The sequence below is a fragment of the Perognathus longimembris genome, chromosome 15, assembly GCF_023159225.1.
Source record: "Perognathus longimembris pacificus isolate PPM17 chromosome 15, ASM2315922v1, whole genome shotgun sequence".
Taxonomy (NCBI): Eukaryota; Metazoa; Chordata; class Mammalia; order Rodentia; family Heteromyidae; genus Perognathus; species Perognathus longimembris.
Window position 1 is genome coordinate 57,089,246 of NC_063175.1, and position 17,968 is coordinate 57,107,213.

Genomic DNA, 17,968 nt, shown 5'->3' on the forward strand with positions numbered 1-17,968 from the left:
GTCCGGATGACTGAGCTGCTGCCGCGGCCGTGTTGTAATTATTGGAGAGTTTTCCTGCTCCTCGGTTTCCGATCCCTTCCACGCCTGTGGTTGGTAACTCGGCGCCCTGGGGGTCTCCCTGGCTTTAGTGTGTCTGTTGTCCTGGTCCTCACAGGCACCTCGGCTTCGCTGTCCCCCGATTCCGGGCACCTCTTAGCCCGTGTGTCCATCGCTCCTCAGGCCTGGACACGTTTTCACAAGAAGTTTGCTGAGGGGGGAAAGGAAGGGCGCCCGGCAGCTCCGCACCACGCGCGTCTGCAGGGGTGGGTGGGGTGGGGTGGGTGGGGTGTCACGCGTGGAAGCCCAGCCCGGCGCGGGGGGAGGGGAAGGGAAGCGGATCGTCCACTCCGGGGCCCCCTGGGCTGCATGGCAAGATATCAAACCCCAAGCCCCCAGCCAAAGCCCTGCGCCCCGGGCGCGCCCGGCATGGAGGGGCGGGAAGCGCGGGCAGAAGCTTCCAGGCCTCGGGCTTAAATCTCACTGGGCCTCCCTCCTTTCTCCTTCCGCAGGCGGAGGGCAGTGCGCACCCTCGAGGTCAGGCGGCGTCTGGACGTTCCCACCGAAGGGCTGGAGAGCTCCGGGGCCGGCGCGCTGGGCGGTGGATCCGGGCGCAGGGCGCAGGGCGCAGGGCGCAGGGCGGCTTCGTGGGGGCCGAAGGGGGGCCACAGCGGCCTGGCCGGCCCTGGCCCTCCCTCCCGGGAGGCCTGGAGGAGCGCGGAGGCACCCGGGGAGGAATGGCGCCCCTCGCGCCCCTGGGCAGTGGACGAGGACGGGGGAGGGGGGTGGCTTTCCACGCGGGGCGCGGCCCCCCACCCTCGGCCCGTCCACACCGTACTTGCTCGGCTGGGCCTGGGCCGGGCCCCGGACCCGAGCCCCGCGGGGCCCACGGGCGCCCCCCCACCCCACCCCAGCCCCGCCGGCTCCGCGCGAACGCGCCCGCCCTGAGCCTCCAGCTTGGCTTTCCCTCCGGGGGGGGCCGGGACCCCGCGGACAGCGCCCCACGCGCCCGCCCGTCCACGCGGGGCCCGGCTCCCAGCTCCCCGCGCCCCGCAGCGCCCGAGCGGGCAGGGTGCGGGGCCACCCACGTCCCCGCCCGCCCCCGGCCTGGGCCGCCCTGGCTCCCCGGCCCGGGCCCCGGGTGCAAGGCGCCCTCCCCGCCCCACCCCCGGGATCGCAGGCCGGACTGGGCCGCGTCTGCCAGGCTGCCCAGCGCGCGGCCAGGGGCGCGGGAGGAAGGCGGCCATCCATCCATCACCCGCGCCCGCCGACCTCGGACCCCGGGCTCCTCCGCCGGCCATCCGTCACCGGCTGAACTCCGCTTCACCCCCGACCTCGCGCTCAACCCGCCTGGCTCCCCGTCCTGCCCTCCCGGGGGCCTGTCCCCAGGTCCTGCCCTCCCCGGCCCTGCCCTCCTGGGTCCTGCCCTCCCCGTCCTTCCCTCCCCTGCCTTGCCCTCCCAGGTCCTGCCCTCCCAGGTCCTGCCCTCCCCGGCCCTACCCTCCCAGGTCCTGCCCTCCCCGGCCCTGCCCTCCCAGGTCCTGCCCTCCCAGGTCCTGCCCTCCCCGGCCTGCCCTCCCCGGCCTGCCCTCCCCAGTCCCGCCCTCCCCGCCCTGCCCTCTCCGGGGGCCGCACCTGGCCCTGCCCGCAGCCCCCTCTGTCCCCCAGGCCCAGGAAGCGGGCCCCTCGCGCCCACCAGGCCCCCACCCGGGCTGGCCACCAAGTGGATGGATGCGTGCAGCGTCCCCACGTGGGGCGCGGGCGTCTGTCTGGGTGGCTGGGGGCGCGGGGGTCACTTTCAGATTCCAGGCGAGAGGAAGGAGACGGGAACCCTCTCCCGCCTCAGAGGGACCCTGCAGGGCCAGGAGCTGCTGGGGATGGACGGGCCTCCCCCCCTCGCCCCTGGGCCTGGGTCTAAGGACGCACCGCACCCCACACCGACCCCACACCGCGGTTCTGGAGGGCGGGAGGCCATTCCCTCCACCCGCCACCCAAGTCTGCAGGACAAAATGGGGGGGGGGCAGGGAAGGAGAGGGGAGGGCAGAGAGAGGAGGGAGAACAATTGAGAGAAGGGGTGCTTATTTTAGGCTAGGATCCCCTCAGGTTTAAAGAAGGCTGGGCTTCCGAGTCTGCTGGGGCCTCTCCGGCAGGCCCTCCAGGGCTCTGGGCTGGGTGGGCAGAGGGTCCCCCAGACAACAGCCAGGCAGCCCTGGGTGCACAGAGAGATGAAATTTCTGAATAAAAACGAACCAATCCCCTTGAAGCTACGCGTGCAGGGTTGGTGATAGCTGTGTTGATACGCACTGCTGATGGACGCGCTGCCCGAGCCCCACACCAAGCCGTGTGTCCCCCAGGCAGCTCAGGGCCGTGTGTCCCCCCAGGCAGCTCAGGGCTGCTTCTCCTCACCGGGGTGAGCTCAGGTCAGGCGTCCTGAGCTCACGTTTGGTGATGCCGCAAACGGTCTTCCGCGCGTCCTTTCCTCTTCTAACCACTGTGAGCGTGGTGCGTCGAGAAAATCCTTCGTCCTTGTCAGGGAGAACCATGTGGGTTTACAAGTCCGTATTTTGATATGGAGGAAGTATGACTTCATAGTCTCACCACTAATGTTTTCATACTGTTCCAGCGTTCGTTCTAGCAACACAATATCCGTTCGGAAACTCTGAACCATTATAAGCTTCATTCATTTGATTGCTGTTGTTTAAAAGAGTATCTGTTTTCAGGTACTAGTTATTATTATCACTACTGTTTATCGGGAGAACTGGGCCTTATACTTGCCAGTCAAGCGTGTAAGCACTTGGGTCATGCGCTCAGTCTTTTTTGCTTTAGTTGTTTTAGGGCCTTGTGCTTTTTTTTTTTGGACACACGGATGGGGATTGTAGATATGAATTGTGACATGCTTTGTTGAGAAAGTATCGTGGTACATTTTTGCCCAGTCTGGCCTCGAACTACGATCTTCCCCATGTTCCTGTCAAGTACAAGCCCTGCACCTGAATGACTTGGTGTGTTATAACTAAATAAATAAGTTTGAATTTCATAATCTTCCAGATTTAAAAAGAGCAAATCTTCCTGTGTTAAAACCGTGATTTAGAGGTAAAGCACATGATTTTTCCTGCTCTAAACATAGAAACGGCCGCAACCGCTCAAGTGAGGACCGTCAGTGCCGGGCATTGCAGGACAGGGAGCCCCCGGAACTCTTAGATGTTTCTGAGTTGGGGAAGCTGATGGTATATTTTCTTTGGAAAACGGCTTGTAATTTCTTTACAAGTTAACTGTACTTTAAGACTTCATATTTTTATACTTTATGACCCAGAAGTCCTTCTCATGGGTGTTTATACAGGCAAAACAAAAGGGATGTTCACCAGAGGGCTTATTCAAACATGCTCACAACAGCTTGACTCGTAATAGGTCAGAGCTGGTGAGCCTGGCGTCTGAACACAGGCGCACGGAGCGGAGCACCGGCTTCTGTACGAATGTGACGAGCACTTCTCGGCAGGAGGCGGCGGAGAACTCTGGGCTTTCCACCTGGATGGCTGGCTGGATGGAAGATGCCGGTCTTAGATATCTGGATTTGATCTCTGCGGCTGAGGTCGGAGCCGTGAAACCAAGTGGGGGGGAGGGGAGGGGGACTCCTGCGAGGTGAGAAGCATCTAGAAGGGGCTTCCCCTGTGAGGAGAGGCGTGGTGAAGCCCACTCGCTCGCAAATGTCACCATTGTACGTTTATACATATATGGCATCCTCACTGCACCTTATAAGGCAATGTCACCATTGTACGTTTATACATATGTGGCACCCTCACTGCACCTTATAAGGCAATGTCACCATTGTACGTTTATACATATGTGCACCCTCACTGCACCTTATAAGCACATGCGACGCAGACCACGCTGATAAACAAAGCGTAGATTTCTTTACAGTGTCTTCATTTGCTTAAGCTCATTAAGGTGCACTTCACCGAATAGAATTCATGCCTCAGCAAGAATTGTGGGGAAGAGCAATAGTCTAAAAGCCATATGACAACAAAGGAAGAATTCTGAAGATCTTGGGGAAATACACTGCCTCGGAAAATGGCTAAAGAATAAACGAAATAAAAATTTAATGAGGAGGAGGCCCAAAGAGGCAAAAATCTAGAAATCAAAGAATTTATTCAGTGGTAGCTTGCAAAATTAATTATTCATTAGAGTCGCAGGCCCCCAAAATGTGCCCACTGGTACGTGAGAAGGTATTCTGTGCAAAAGGACCCACGAGCATAAATCTGGGAAGCCGTCTACTGCACCAAATTAAAGAGATTCGTGGTCCAGGACTTCTCTGAATCCTTAAGATGCTAACCTCTTGCGCAAGCCCTGCCACGGGCTGAACTGAAGAAGCCGTCGTTGCCGGTCTTCTCAGCTGTGAGTAGGACCTTATTTAGAAGGAGAGTTTTTCGGGAGTCGTGACGAGTTAGGATGTGGTCGTGGTGGATGGAGAGTGGGTCACTCGCCTTGTAAGACGTCTGTCTTAGCAGGAAGAGAGAGACACGGAGAGAGGGGTGTGCGGAGGAGGCAGGCCCGGGAAGGTGGAGGCAGGGTTTGGGGTGCAGCCCCTGCAAGCCAAGGATGGCTGCCAGCAGCGGGAGCTGGGAGGGGCGAGGAAGGACGTTCCACCCGCAGAGCTGGAGCCGGTCGACATCTTGAGCTCAGAGTTCTGACCTCGGGGACGACGAGGGGACCTGTTTCTGTTGCGTATGCCGCCCGGCCTGTGGTGCTCGATTTCGGCAGCCTCGGGAAAACACAGGTGACCCTTAGAGACGGACGCGAGGGTCGCACATCTCCTGACTGACCTGACCTTCCTCCTTCTCCAGGGCGCTTCCTGGCGGCGTGGGGCTGGGTCAGTGCAGCCACCCCTGCCGGTGCCGAGGCCTCCGCCTTAACTCCAGCTCCCCGCCAGGCCGCGACACAGTGCCTTACCTCCTCCAGCTCCGCCCAGGCCCAGCCCCAGTGCCTTACCTCCTCCAGCTCCGCCCAGGCTCCGCCCAGTGCCATCCATCCACATCCCACTGTAGAAATGCTTGTGAGGGCGCCCGTTACACACAGCGGGGAGAGCGGAGGTGTGCATTAGCCCGCTGTAAGATAACAGAGATTATTCTAGAAGAATCATGGGTGCCCAAAGTAGCAGAGGATTCCTACAGAGCAAGAGAGTACTTCAGCCCTGAGACAGGACCTGAGGGAAGCCAGCGTGGGAGGGAAAGGTGGGGGGGGGGGGGGAGGAGAGGCCACAGGTCCTCAACTGTGGGTGCCTCCAGGGCTGGAAAAGAGAAGGGGCAGGGCTTCTCTCCAGCATCCAGGAAGAGTGACGGAGCACCCCCACCCATCCACCCACCCCGCGGTCTGTGATGGAGCACACCCACCCACCCACCCACCCCGCGGTCTGTGACGGAGCACACCCACCCACCCACCCACCCCGCGGTCTTAGCCCCACGACACAGACCAGGCTTCCGAGCCTCGGTAGAGTCAGATGATAAATCTGCGTGGTTGAAGCCGCCACATCCGCCCTCATTTGTTACGGTGGTCGTGGAAAGGTAACGCCAGCAGTAAATCAAATCTCTCTTTCTTGATTTTTGGAAAACTTGACCTTTGAGGTAGAAAGCTTAAATCTTTAGTTTTCTAGAACCTTGCTCCAGAATATTAGCTGCCTTGCATGCCCTGGGCTCATTTCAGACTCGAGAAAAGCGACGGCAGTGTGTGCACCGTCGCCAGAGCAGTGCGTGCAAAGCCAACGTTCCCTGGTGGGTTTTGTGTCTCACTCTTTCTGGAAAGAAGGATGGTGTCAGCAGCATGTTTATCATCTTCCTACTTAGGCTTCCTTTCTCCTCGCGCTCCTGTGTTTCGGTTCACCCTCAGCGTTGATGCGATCGGCAAGGCCGCGGTGCACACGGTGGAGATGGCAGCTAACCGCTGGCTCGGGCTCGGTGCTCGTCCCTTTCCCACCCCTCAGCCTCTGCACCAAGTTCTTTCTTCTTTGAGCTCCCGGCTTTGCTTAGCTCGTGTGAACCTTGACTCCTCTGTCTACCAACTTGTAGGACACACACCTTCCCTCATGGTACTCTGAGCACATTTGAGCTGACACAAAAATAGATGCGGTGGCTTTATGAACACGATTCATTTATTCTAGTCCTGGGAAGAGTCCAGTCGAGGCGTTGGCAGATCCAGTGTGTAGTGAGGACCCCCTTTCTGGTGCATAGGTAATTGTCTCCTTGCTCTCTCCTCACATGGTAGAAGGGGCAGAAATTCTGTGGGGTCATCGTACAAGGCCACCAATAATCAACCTCCAGGGGTCCCACCTCCCTTCACGTTGGGCATGAGGGTTTTCAGATATGAGTTTTAGGGGACAGACACTCAGACATGGAGATTTGATTGCTTTAATACTTAGGAGCCGGTTTAACTAGTATCTCAGACATAAATTATTGGATTATTTAAGTGTACTCCACAGAGTTGGGATTCATAGTCCAACACAAAACTGCTACACTGCTAAAGTGAGAGTTGGAAGGCTGTGAAAGTTATTCCATACATCTTTACACGCAGGTAGAGGACACAGAAGCAAATCAGTCTGCCACACATGTGAATGAATTTCTCAGGAAATTGAAGTTGGAGAGAACAGGGCATGGAAGTAAACTGATTCTTCATTTTCCTTTGAGCTTCTCTCCTTCCCTCCCTCCCCCCTCCCTCCCTCTTTCCCTCCCTCCCTCCCTCCCTCCCTCCCTCCCTCCCTCCCTCCCTCCCTCCCTCCCTCCCTCCCTCCGCCCCTCACCTTCTCTCCCAATCTCCTTCACTTCCTTTTATCCTACCTGTTAAGGTAACAGAGGGAGAACATTTTTCCAGGGCCCGCAGGCAAGGCCCACGTCAACCCGGGAAACGAGTCTTCTGTTCTATCACAACATTCATGGGCGTTTGACGTTAGCATCCCAACCCACCTAAGCGCACTGTACCTTGGAGACCCAGATTGGCGTCGCTCAGCTGCCGGGTGGGATCCCGCTGGCCTGCACCATGCTGACTCCGGCTCTCTCTCGGGACGGAAGGCCGCGTGGCCGTCCGTAATAAACTGCCAGCAAGAGCCCCGAAGACACACGGAGGACACGCAGAGAACACGCGCACACGCAGAGCACACGTGAGTTTGCACACACGGTTCGTACGGGCACACGGGGAGCCGCAGTGCCGTGCCGGTCTTGGTCTTCCTGCCCCTGGGAAGGTCAGAGGGGCTGGAGGGGGGCGTGGGGGAGGGGGCACACCTTCCACGCGGATCCACTCCGAGCTCCCACCGTGGGTGGCACCGGCATGGCTCTCCGTTCCCTCCCGAGTCCCCCGCCCCGTGGTACAACGACAGTGGTGGCGTGGCTGAGGGATCCTTCGCCCGCCTGTTGTTTTGGGGTGCGCACAGGGTGACAAATTAGCAAGGGTGTAGTCAAAGGTTATTCAAATATTTCAAGAGACGCGTATTTGAGCCGGGAAAGGGCAGAGCACATTAATCAAATGTCAGCGCCGAGACCCTCGCTGGGCTCTTGTGGGATGTGTTTGCGGAGCGGCGGGCTGGCTTAGGCTCTGCGGGACCCGGGACTCACCGGAGCTCGGCTGGCGCTGGGGACAGGCCGCCCGGTGGGTGCCCAGGTCCAGCCGGGGGCCGGCCTCCCCCCCCCACGGGCCGGACCCCCACGGGCCAGCCCCCCGGCCCCCGCCGGCTCCGCGCCCCAGGCTGCCTCCCCCCCAGTGCCGGCGGGCCCGCAGGATTGCCTTTCTCTCCTTCAGCGACTATCAAAACAGTGCAGCAGCCCCCGTCACAAACTCAAGAGTCTTTTGACAGCAGCAATTAAGCAACTTAATTAATGAGTGAATAAAAATGATAATATTTACTGAATGGGAGCATCCTGTTTTGCATTTTTATTCAAACTCTGCACCTGAAGAACACCACTGAGGAGAGCCTCTGCCCCGGGCTGTGCAAACACCTGTCCGTCTGTCCATCCGTCTGTCTGTCTGTCTGTCTGTCTCTCTCTCTTCCACTTCCCTTAGGTCTGGCTTTCTAAGTACCCCCCCCCCAAAAGCAACACACAGTGTAAGGTCCACACGATGCACCCTTTCCCCCTCTCCAAGGGGAATAAAATTCTCTCCTTCGCCTGGTCTTTTTTCACCCCTAAAAGCCTCATTCATACATGAAGGACAATTTCATGGTACTTGTCTGAGGCTGAACTTTACATCAAAGTGGGTGATTAATTACTGATAAGGGTACAATAAAACATTAATGCATTTTGTAATTAACCAGCTTAGGAATGACATCTCCTCTCTTCTCGCGAGCGACAGGCTCACAAGCACGCACGCGTGTGTGCACACGCGCGCGCGCACACTACCCCCCAGCTTAAAAAAAAAAACACACACCACATCTCGATTTGGCTGTTCATCCCAGTAGTGCCCTCGATGCAGTGCATTCTCTTAAACAGCCACATCTATTTTCCTCAATGAACGTTATCATCCATCTCAAGTGCAAGGGAAGCCCGTGCATAATTATTTCCTGGTGACAGACAGTGAGTTTTCCAGCTATTATTTTTGATGGTGCTGTCATGGCTGCCACACGCAGATTGTGGTGGGAGCCCGCCGCCGCCGGAACCCACCTGGAGAGCGGAGCCTTTCTTCTCTCGGGGAAGGTTCCCGAGCTTGACAGGCCACCGTTCTGGTTAAGCTTAATTAGTCAAGAGAGAAAAATAACTGACTTCACAGTGCTCCGTTCGGGGCTCCCCCCCCCCCCCCCCCCCACTCAGAAGCTGACATCCTTGGGAGAAGATGAAGTTCCAGGTGGGGTGTGCGTCTCGGGCTCGCCCGCCTCCTCCTCCTCCCGGGCTCGCGCGTGTGCGGACGCTGACGGCTGGGGGCCGGGGTGGGCCGGGGTCCCCTGTCCCCCGCCACCGTGCCAGCGCGCGCCGGCTGCGGGAGGGAGCTGCCGGGCCGTGGGGGGGAGTGAGGGTCCCCGGCCGGCCGCGGCTCACTAGCCAGATGGAAGCCGAGTGTGCGCGCGTGTGCGCGTGTGCGCGTGTGCGTGCGTGCGTGCCCCTGTGCTGCACGCCCGGCTCGTCCTCGTGCTCACCGTCAGTGAGGATGGCCAGCGGCGAGCCGGGGGTCTGGGGTGTCGGTGGGGCGGTGGCCGCGGCGCCGAGGTGACCGGGACTCGGCGCACCGACACAGGGGCGCGGGCCCGTGGCCCCTGGACGCCCCCCCATCCCCCCGCCTCCCCGAGCGTCAGGTGCAGAGGCGGGGGGGGCCCCATGTCGTTCCCCTCCGTGTGTTTCCTCGTGCATTCACCATCTGGGGCCCCTTCAGGCTTTGCCGGAACGTTCCACCAATCCCCACACGCCCCGTGGGCACTGGGGGCACCCTCTCTCTCCTGGCGGCCCGGTGTGGGGGGGAGGCGCCCCTCTGTTCCTCCTGCGACGTGGCTGAGGGCTGTGCTGAGCGAAGGGCAGTTACGACGATTCCGGGGATGCGGGGGTGGGGGGGGCTGGGGGTGGCGGGTGTTACCCAGCTTCAAGGAGACGTGACCTGGGAGGGAGGCGGCCCCTCATTCCGGAGACCACCATGAGGGGCTCACTGCGTCTCCCCAGCGCCCTGCCTCCAGCTCATTCCGCGCGTGCGCAGCGGGCAAGAAGAGGGGGCTTGGTCTAGGAAACGCGCGAGGACGAGCACGGAGCCATCGGGGCCGTGGAAGGCGAGCGGTCTGTCCGCCCGTAGACCACCTGTCTGCTCAGGTCTGCGGAAGGGGCCGTCCCGGGCCCCCTGGGCCCCTCCACGGCGCGGGGACACCAGCATCGGGTCGAGTCAGACACCTCTCCACCCACAGTTTGCCTTGGCCAGCTTGCTGGAGCTGCTGACCTGTCCACCATGAATGCGAGGATTGGCGGAAGGAATCTTATTCATATCTCTGCCTGGGACACAGCGAGGGCCACTCTCTTTCTTCTTAAGTTGTGTCTGTGACCCTTGGTTTTCCAGAAAGGAGCTTGGTAGTGGGGCGGGGGGCTAGTCATCACTCCCAGGACAGAAGGGGAAATCTGGGGGCATGGAGTAAGGCTCCCAGAAACTCACAATGGACAACACCAATGGAAGGCAGACCGTTTTCAGAGACAAGACCCTTGTGAGTCTTCTTGTCCCTGTTGCCCATCCAATCTACAATTTTAAATAGAAATGGCTCGTTGGCATCGTCCAACACGTGTACAAAGTGTCAGATTTCAAAGTGAAAATCACAGACACACACGCACGCGCACACACACACGGGCAAAACATACCTGTCGTGTAGGCATGGATGACTATGGAAAGCTGAATGGCGGCCCGGTATAATCAATAGGATAACAGTCTCTGAGCTTTGAGGCCTTGGTTGGTCCGTTACAACTCACTATGGTCCTTGGGCTCAAGAAAGTAATTCATCCCGGTGCACATCCAGGCCCGGTGCACATCCGGGATTACGGTGTCCCCCAGGAAGCCGCCTCCTAGTGGGATTCTGGGGCGCTGCGCGCACCCCAGGCAGCTCCCGCTCGACAAGAAGGCCTTCTGCTCTACTTAGTGATCCCGTCCACCTGCACGAGAGCGTCGGGAGCCCGTGGCCTCGTCCCCCCTCCCCGCCCCATCGCTGTGACACTCGCCGGTGGGGACAGGCCACTCCCACCCTGCGGCTGCCGGACGCCTTGCTCACCTGCACCTCGGTCTCCCCAGCCCCTCTCTCTTCCCGTCCGGACAGCAGGAGCGGGGGGATTTGGCCCCCCATCCCTCCCGGGCCCTGCGCGCTGTGGCGTCCCTGGGCGGGCACCTGCGGGCCGCCCCGCCCGCCCCTCGCAGGACGTCCCCGGCCAGGGTCCCCGCGGGCGGCCTCCACTCCCAACCACCGGCCGGCCCCCGGCCGACGTCGCCCCACACTGTTTTGAAAAGTGAGATTGAAGGTTGTTTTGAAAACCGAAGGGAAAATACAAATGCTTGCCCGTTAAACGCTGTGCCCAACTACAAAAACGCGAACGTCTTTTTATTATGACAGTTCCTCGGGGACCAGAGCGCCGGTGAGCTCATGGTTGTCAAGGAACGCCTGAGCACCGACGCTGGCACACGCCGCGGCGGCAGGAGGCAGCTCAGAAACAGAGTGGCAAGGGGAGGAAGAGCCGGGCGGGGTGCTCTCCTGAGGGCCCCCGACGCGCTTCGTAGTCGGCTTGCGCGTTCAGCTTTTAACGAAAGTAAAAAGGGTGAATCGTATCCACGTGCGTGCTGTAATCACTACTTGGTGCGCGCGTGTGTGTGTGTGTGTGTGTTTGCTCTTATACAGCATGTTTTCAGTAGGAAATCTGGGAAATGAGAGGTATGAAGGAAATAGTTCAAACCACTCTAAATTCCTTTCTGTAGAAATAATCCTATCTGTAGATACAGAGGGAGGAATAGATACGGAGATAGATACAGAAACGGGGATAGCTAGAAACAGACATATCTCCTCACGTTATCATGAGGAGTACGGATTGTTACAGTCCAAATAGTTAAAAACAAAATTTGGATAATAAGTAGCAATTGCATTCTGAGTTTTTCTTGTAGTATCACAGTTTTCAAGGGAGGCACTTTTATTACTTCTATTTTTCTTCATTACATAATATGTCCTTTATTAGAAAAAATAAAGATACGGGAAAAGAAGATAAAAAATAAAAGTTGCTAATAACTACCTCACTTGGAGAAAACCATTGTTATTGCTCCAATTATTTTTCTATTTATATGCAATTTGAATGAAAATAGTATGATTCCTTCTCTCTATATGTTGCTCAGTAATATGATTTAATTCTGTAATAGGTAGTGTAATTATCATGACTAATACCCTCTACAATAATTTTTATTAGCTGTACAGTGCCTACTTCATAGATGTATGATACTTTTTTAGAATAAATGACCTCCTTGATATCTAATTGTTGCTAATCTTCTGTGATTGGTAAGGCATTTATAAATATAACTTGTAACTAAATACTTTTGAACACTAATTTTTCATAACGAATTACTTTATTTTTGAAATAACACAAGCAGAACTTAAGTGTCAAACCGTGAAAACGTAACTTGATCTCCGTCTACAGGCACCTGACCACTCGTTCCGCCGTAGGTTTGTTTTTTTTGGCTGTCTTCTCATAGTTTGACAACTATTTTGGCACTGGTGGGTATTATTAGCATAGATTTCTCGAAGGGGATTACAGACTCGAGGGAGAGAAGAACGCGAGGTTCACGTGGGAAGCCGTGGACATCTCTACGTGTTGAGCTGGGGAAATCCCACCAGTTTCCTCGCGGCGTTAAGGCGAGGAGGCAAGGTGGCGGAGGTTCTCAGCGGCGCACAGGTGCCTCCCCGCAGCTGCGAGGGACAGAGACCGGGGAGCCCGCAGCGTCACGGGGCCTTTGGAGCACCAAGGAAATCAGTGGCAGCCAGTGGCTGGTGTCTCAGGAACAATCCGGTGTGTCCAGAAACCCCGCTCGTGGCAGGGTGCAACGAGTTTTGCATCGTTCCACCCCAGCCCTCCTCTGCATCTCTCATTCCCCACTCGTGAAACACAACCAGCTCGTGCCAAATGCTTTGGAGGTGTTCTTTGACTCGGGAGCTCTTCCTGTCTCTTGTCCTCTCCCTAATCCACCGGGCTCCCGTGTCAGCGCACTCGTGATGGCCGCCTTCCTGGCGGCCGCTCGACTCAGCAGTACAGGGCCTCATCTGGGTGTGAGAAAAGCACTATTCCTGTGCTTGTGAGAGGTCAGGCTGTCTGTGACCGGGCGAATAGCTGTGCGCAGCAGAATGTTTTGGAGGTCACCCTGATAATCTAGAGATAGGAAGACTCATCAAGAAGAAGAGCTGATCACGGAAGCCATCGACCCAGATCCTATGCAAACCACCTTGGGTAGTCACACGCCAGTGTTAGCACTAGGACCTCAGGCTGCTGTTACCTCAGCACAGCACACGCCCACCCAAGGAGAGTGAAGCGAGAATGTGTGCAAAAGAAGCAGAGGAAAAGTAAAAGCTGCCGTGCGGGCACAGAGCCCGTGAAGCCGACGAGCTTCTTCCACCCGGTTAGCTTAGCTGTCCGCGGGGCAGCCCGCTTGGAAAGTCGAAGGACAGACGCGGGGACCCGGCACGGGGGGCATGGTGTCGGTACCGATTCGGCATCGCCTGTAAGGTCGCTTGCACACCCGTGTTCACCGCTGCCCCATTCGTGACCTCCAAGCTACGGAAATAGCCCGGATGCCCGCAGCCAGTGAGCCAGCCAAGAAAATGGGGTCCACGTGTAGGGTGGAACCACGCCCGCCTACCGGGAAGAACAATACGACGCCTTTTGCAAGGCGATGAACGAACCTAGAAAAATGACGCGAAGTGAAGCAAATCAGGCTTGGAGGCAGCAACAGCACCTTCTCTCGCGTACGTGGAAGATCTGAAATACAGACAGGCAGGATAACATGGACAGGATTTTATGCCGATTTTACGCACAGACTGACTAAAGACGGCCCCCACAGGGAGGAGTCTCAACTCATGGAGGAGTCTCAACTCATGGATGGTTTGACAAAACGAATGGGGGGCGGGGGGAGGCTGGAACGGAGGGAGGAAAGGTGAACAAGTGCGGTCCTTGTAGCCAGTGCACGCCGCGTCGCGCTGCCGCTGTGGAAAGGCAGGGGACGGTGGGGCAGAATGGGGGGCGCCATTGAACAAGCAAGGTGCCCGGACCCAGCACCTGAAGCGGGGGATGGAAGCGTCCGTGGACAGCTCCTTAATTAAAACATCATGCCGGTAAAGGAAGAAATGTGCTATTGTCATCAAAGAGAAAAGTCCTTGGAGAGGAGACGAGTGGCCAAACCTCCGCCCAAGTAATGCATGAGGCCAAGCCTGGCTCCTTGGGGCCCCTGCCTTACTTGCCCCAGAGGTGGCTTCTTGAGAGCGCAGCCGCCTGGGAAAGCCAGGCGAGGGGCGAGGGCCGCGCCAGGGTGCGCTGGTGTCCACCTGTACGACGCTCTTCAGAAGGAAGTACTGGGGAAATGAGAGACCGGAAGGCCTGGTAGGGAAGGACGGACCCTGGGAAACTTCCCGGGGCTAGACGTACGGTGGGAGGCCCAGGAGCTCCGTCCCGTGAGCAGGTCGCTTTCTTCTGGCGGGAGCATCCCACCCTGCCCTTGTCGAGTCCCGTCCCTGACCACGATTACTCACCCTCCACAGATGGACAGCCCCGGAGGAGATCATCCATCACCATTGCGATCCAGCAGATACACTTCATAAATTTTAATTACATTCCCACTGAAAATGAATGGTCAGAAAATATAAAACATCTGCCATCCAGATCATTTACATTTTTCATACAATAAATCACCCACACCCTCCCAAACCGTGGCCTCAATCGTGTGAGTGGGGTGGGTCACGTCACGACTCGGGACGGCCGCCCGCCCATCCTGGGCTGTGTGGGTCTCGGCTGTCCTCGGCTCGGGGAGACAGGGCCGGGAGGTGGGGTCCTGCCCCAGGAGCTCCCGGGGTGACAGAGAGCACTTCGGCCTGGTCTTCAGAAAGCAGAATGCCCAGTCTCACCTGCCACCCACCTGCTGCTTGATCCGTCCACCGGTACTTTGGCCATACTAAAGCAGGAGCTTGTTGAAGCGGAGGACGAGGTGGCCAATCACGACCTGGGAATGAAGGCGTTTGTCACTCAGTCGGCTCATGTGTCTGCTCTACAGGTGGGAAACAGAAGCAGCTTGACGCTCCTTTCATGTTTTATTTTCATTCTATTCATAGAGGTGATGTACAGCGGGGAGACGGTTCCGTAAGCCGGGTCACGCGTACACTTCTTCTGGGACAGCGTCAGCTCTTCCCTTGGTTTCCCCCAGTTTTCCCCCCTCGTTTCCCCTCCCCCACAAGTCGTCCCGTTGGTTTTCAATGCGGCGTCCAGCGAGCGCCACTGCTGCATTTGTTCACCCTTTGTCCCTCCATTTCTGTGGCCGCCCCCTTATCCTCCCCCAAACAGATAAAACTTTCATACAAGACAGAATGTTCAGGGCTGGGGATATGGCCTAGTGGCAAGAGCGCTTGCCTCGTATACCTGAAGCCCTGGGTTCGATTCCCCAGCACCACATATATAGAAAACGGCCAGAAGGGGCGCTGTGGCTCAAGTGGCAGAGCGCTAGCCTTGAGCAAAAAGAAGCCAGGGACAGTGCTCAGGCCCTGAGTCCAAGCCCCAGGACTGGCAAAAAAAAAAAGGGAAAAAAAAGTTCAGGAATCTAAAACAGTGACAAAGGAGAAAAAAAAACAAAGACAAAAGCAAAATGTGAACTATCAACCCAACCCCCCCAACCCCACCGGACCCTCGCATTTGTGCTTCTCGGAGCTCATTTCGACGCGCGTCCTCTGGTTCGGTCACAGGAGCGTAGCTGCTGAGCCCCGCGGTCCTGTCCTGTGCTCACCGTGCGCACGGTTAGAACCCCGTCCAGTCCGTCACGTCCAGGGGCCCCTCGGCGTCCTCGTGGATGTGTGGGCGCAGGCTAACGGCTGGCGTGAGGGACGCCGCGGCCCCCGAGCTTCTCTGGGTCTGGCTGGCCCCGTGGCCCCGTGGCGTTGTTCCCTTTCTTCACTGTGGATGGGACGTGCAGGGGTGGCAGCGTCACGCGTGATGCCCACTCATCTTGTAGTCACGGTGCTCCCCGTGTTCCCGAGCCTCGTCCGTGCCGGGGAAGCCGACACGCGGCGTGGGCGATGGCGAGGGCTGCTCCACGCGGCAGGAGGGACAGACGCCACTGCCGGTGTCCGGGGGTTCCGGGGGTCCGCGAGGAGCACGGTGCGCCAAGGGCTCTGACCACCCCGGCAGCGCCAGGAAGGCCGTCCCCACCGCCGGACGCGCCACTCGGTGCCCGTCCCCTCCTCGTCCTTTTCCCAGAGACACCCACTTGATTGTACCTGGAGGTGGAGAGGAGGCGTTCAGACCCCAAACCAGCCCTGCCGGGCTCTCCTGCCGGGTGCTGAGGACCCCAGTGAGGGTGTGAGCCGCCAGAGGACATGCAGGGGGCCGGGGGCTCCTCGTGGGGTCAGCTGCTCCTCCTTGTGGGGTCAGCTGCTCCTCGTGGGGTCAGGTGCTCCTTGTGGGCTCAGCTGCTCCTCGTCTGGAACTCCTTGCGGACTCAGGTGCTCTTCGTGGGCTCAGCTGCTCCTCCTGCGGAACTCCTCGTGGGGTCAGGTGCTCCTTGTGGGGTCAGGTGCTCCTTGTGGGGTCAGCTGCTCCTCGTGCAGAACTCCTCGTGGGGTCAGCTGCTCCTCGTGGGGTCAGCTGCTCCTCGTGCGGAACGCCTCGTGGGGTCAGCTGCTCCTTGTGGGCTCAGCTGCTCCTCGTCCGGAACGCCTCGTGGGGTCAGGTGCTCCTCGTGGGCTCAGCTGCTCCTCGTGGGCTCAGCTGCTCCTCGTGCAGAATTCCTCGTGGGGTCAGCTGCTCCTCATGGGCTCAGCTGCTCCTCGCAGGGCCAGGTGCTCCTCGTGGGCTCAGCTGCTCCTCGTCCGGAACGCCTCGTGGGGTCAGGTGCTCCTCGTGGGGTCAGGTGCTCCTTGTGGGGTCAGGTGCTCCTCGTGGGCTCAGCTGCTCCTCGTGGGGTCAGGTGCTCCTCGTGGGGTTAGCTGCTCCTCGTGGGCTCAGCTGCTCCTCGTGTGGAACTCCTCGCGGGGTCAGGCGTGCGGGAGCAGCAGCCCCGGCTCTGCGGGACGATCCGCATCAGGCCTGACAGCCCGGGCCGGGGCTGCTCCTTGCGGGAGGTGGCAGAGGCCTGGGTGCGGCGTCCCCGCTCTCCGGCGGGGGGTTGAGATGCGCGCAGAGCTCCCGCGGGCCGCGGCCCTGCCGTCCTTGTGTCCGTGCTGCTCGCGGAGCGCTGACGGCTCTGCCGGCGGCTCTGCTGACGGCTCTGCCGGCGGCCGCGGGGCCTTCAGAGCTCATGGTCACCGGGGGAGAGGGGACGAGAAAGGGGCGCCTGCCTCGGCTCCCCCTCCCCGAGGAACACCCCGGCCCCGGGGCTGTGTGCACAGTGACCCGCCCTCGTCCGAAGCGAGCGGGGATCTTCCTCCCCGCGCAGGTCGGGGTCCCCCTGGGCCCCCCGGCTTCTGTTGGTATGGTGAAGGTGCTGTACCGAGGAAGAGTCGGAGCTGCGAGTCGGTGATGAGGACATTTCCTTCCGGACAGCCTCCTCCTCCCCTCGCCCCGCTGGGGGGCACTCGGCGTTGTTCTCCCCTCCTGGGCCGGCCCGGCCCGCGGTGCTGCCCGGCACTCATTACAGGGGAAGCGGCTGTGCGGCCACACCTGCCGCACCTGCCACGCCGGCCGTGGGAAGGCGGCCGCTTGGAGGGGGCGCAGCCCCGCACCCCCCCGCGCCGCGAGAGCCTGGATAATTAAGAATGAGATGTGGTGAACACCGGGCTGAGCTTCGCTCGCGGGCTTCCTTCTCCGCGTGAGTGCGGGGAGAAGAAGGCGGTTGATTTGGCATTAGCATATTTCTGCCTCCCCCCAGCCCCATCCTCTCCACTGTAGTCATTTCTGACAGGTACAGAATTCTCCAGAAGACTGAAAGTCCTATCCGTAGGACAGACAAATACCACGCCTGTAGAACGGAATGTCGAGGAGGGACAGTAGCTTCCGTCACATCCATTTTTGTAGATAGTCCCAGAAGTATAAAATTATGAAAGATGCATTTCATATTCTCCAAAAACAAGGAAGAAAAGAATGTGACTGAAAATGTACGTCTTTTTCCAGCAATTATCAAAACTCGAGCGTGGGGGAATTTTTGAAATAATTCTATTTAATTTTATTATGCATGAAAATTTTAAACTCTATAATGAACAAGGTACGTTTGGGTAAGTGAAAATCTTAAGACGTTTTTCCGAGCCTGGTGCTAGTGATGTACGCCCATAAAGCTGTCTCCT